The sequence below is a fragment of the Perca flavescens genome, chromosome 10 (assembly GCF_004354835.1).
Source record: "Perca flavescens isolate YP-PL-M2 chromosome 10, PFLA_1.0, whole genome shotgun sequence".
Lineage (NCBI taxonomy): Eukaryota > Metazoa > Chordata > Actinopteri > Perciformes > Percidae > Perca > Perca flavescens.
In genome coordinates, this window is record NC_041340.1 from 27,914,266 (window position 1) to 27,917,167 (window position 2,902).

The following is a 2,902-nucleotide window of genomic DNA, read 5'->3' on the forward strand; positions in this document are numbered from 1 at the left end:
GTTTGCAAAAGGTTATTTCCATGCAGCTCCATGCAAATCCTGTCCAGTTAATTCAAACAAAAAAAACTAGTCCAAAGAGTACAGCCATACCAACGAGGCCTTTAGGGACAACTACGCTGTTTGGTTGACGGTGCAGTCTCTCTGGCCCTTTCACTGGAAGAGCCTGTTTTTTAGAGCAAGTGCTTTGTTGGTAAGTTTCCCTCCATCAAGTTCCATGCAAATCTTTTCGATCGAAGGTAAGCAGGGTAGCTGAAGTTCAGGGCATACTGTACATTAGTCCAAACAGCGTAGCAACAGGTAATGCTACATTATAAAGATCTTGCAACATCTTGATGCCTTCAAGGACAATACCAATGTCCCCTGGTTCATCACTTGAAGCATGTTCTTTAAGAACATAAATCCCAACACTGGTTTCTTCAGTGGCCTCGTTGACGGCGTCTTCATCCATGCCCTATTAAAAAAAGAAAAGAAAAAAGAAAAAGTCAATAAGACCAATCGAGAAACAAATACACAAGTATTAAATCATAAGGCAGTAGTAAGTAGGGCTAACGATTTTAGAAAATAATCTAATTGTGATTTTTTTCCACAAATATTGTGATTGCAATTTAATATGCAATAATTTTTTAAGCTCTTTTTCTTCTGTATTATTCAACAAAGACAAGTAATACATCCTTGTATAGTATGAACAACACAATATTAGATAGATTAAGATTATTTCCTGGAGGCCAGGTCTGGAAGTGATGATGAAATTAGGTGATGTATGAATTTATATGAATGACATCTTTTATTTAACTACTTCAATCACAATAGTATATTGAGCACTGACCAAGCCTGGTGTAAACATTCATATGAAAGTCAGAAACAAATCACACAAACTAAAGTGCAGATTGCAAAAGTATGTTGCTTTGCCACACTTAGTAGTACTTAGATTATTTAATTATCATTAACTGTAATAAACATAAATAAACATGTGGATTGCATTGTTTTTTTTGAACACACTACACTTTGAAGTCAACTGGTGTACACTGTCATATGGGTACATATTTCTCTAAGAATATTACAACATGGTTACTACAAAGGTACTAGCCTTGCTGTCAACTCCAAACACATAGGAAAGAGATTGACAGTAAAGACAAAGAAAGATACAAATATGAAGATCAGTAAGAAAATAAATAGAGGAAAGGTTAAAACTGAGACAAAAAGATGAATATAGTAGGAGAAAGATGAAAAATAAGTAGACGTTGGGCCTTGCCGTTCTTGCCAATAAATTGTGGTATGTAAAATATAACCAATAACATTACATAACCTTTCCACAATTCTAAAATCTAAATGTTTTTCAAAAAAAGAAATAACTCTAAACAACCAGTTGGTGTTTTAATGTTTCTGATACTGTTAAAGTTTAAATTGGCGATATCTGTGAGAGTAGGTCCATTTTCATTTGTAAACAATTGAGAAACAAATAAATGTTTCCATCTGTAACTTTCAATTATTTTAGGAAATATAAAAAGAAAAAACAAATATGACAGCACTTACCACTATAAAGCATTTGATTGTGTATGCTGTTCAAATAGGATCCTATGAAAGAAAACATTTAGAATCAGTGAGGTGAACCAAGCACATTGACTCAATAATTAAAAGACCACACAAAATAAAGCACACAACAAAGACACAAAAATGCTGCTTAATTTATATGAAAACTTAATGATTTATGGAGGGCTTCTTAGTGTGCAGGAGTGGAGAGAGATTTAGGAAAATGACATGGTAAAAAAAGAGTTCCCATACACTGTGCTAACGTTAGTTGCCCCGATACATTTTCATGTCAGCAGCACCCTCCAGCATATAACCCACACACACACACACACACACACACACACACACACACACAGTCTGTAACTGAATAACCAACAGCTACAACACTCGTTAGTTCTTACCCGACGTTACATTGAACTTGTAAGCCTGTGGTCTTAGCTAGCTAACCTTAGCTATTAGCAAACCAACATATAACGTTATGCCCAAACAACTCGATGGACCTTTTTTTTTGTTACATAAAACGTAACAAAAAAAACGTTACAACAGCATCAATGTAATCTAAATGTTGCGAACTAAACCCGACCACTTAACACTCATTCTTATGAGGCTGACTGGCTCCTCTTCACCGGCTGCCACTAACATTACGTTAGCTACATTGAAATACCGTTGTTAGGAGCAGGACCGTCAGGGGGAGAAACACAATTATTAATGCTAAACTAAGTAGTTACTAGTTAGTGATGGTATTAGCTAACTTAGTTACAAGAAAACCGATATATTTATAGAATGCACAAACTTTTGTAACCGTTACATGCAGTACAAAAACATTATGAACATGAACAAAATCATTTTGATTGATGTTAACTTACTTTTTCGTGAAGAAGACAACATATGGCTGCTGTAGAATTAATCCTGCACACAGCCAACACATACTCAACATTCTTCTTCACATTCTTCTTGTTTTGGCGATGTCCTTGTTGAAACAGTTTGCCTGTGTTGGCAAGATAGACAGTATATAAACGGTTGGTGTCAGTGCCCGGGAAGTGCCACCTACACTTCCTGGCGCCATTTGATTCAAATATACCATTTTCGGTAGTGACCAAACTTAATTCGATCATTTAAAATGTTCAATTCAATCAATTCAAAAGGAATCTATACAAAAACACCTGAAGTCTACAAGATTGAACCATGTTCTTGAAAGGAATATAAATGAATTGCGTAGCATATTCTATATGGAGGAAATATTTATTCATAATTCAAATTGAAAGTCCAAAGAGAAATTGAAAGTCCAAAAGGAAAAAAAGCGAGATCAAATTAAAAATATTATTATTTTTAAAATTTTCCATTTGGCTTTGGCTTTGGCTTTTGAATTTAA

The 2,902-nt window shown here is 34.7% G+C and overlaps 1 long non-coding RNA gene across 1 annotated transcript; it reads right to left on the reverse strand.

Annotated features, from left to right (window-relative positions):
- Positions 1–427: 427 nt before the first annotated feature.
- LOC114562281 (uncharacterized) lies at positions 428–2,482 on the reverse strand. The gene is made up of 3 exons (XR_003693477.1): positions 2,397–2,482; positions 1,534–1,575; positions 428–451 (listed from the first exon to the last, which is right to left on the reverse strand). It is a non-coding gene; the product is annotated as an uncharacterized LOC114562281 (long non-coding RNA).
- Positions 2,483–2,902: the final 420 nt, after the last annotated feature.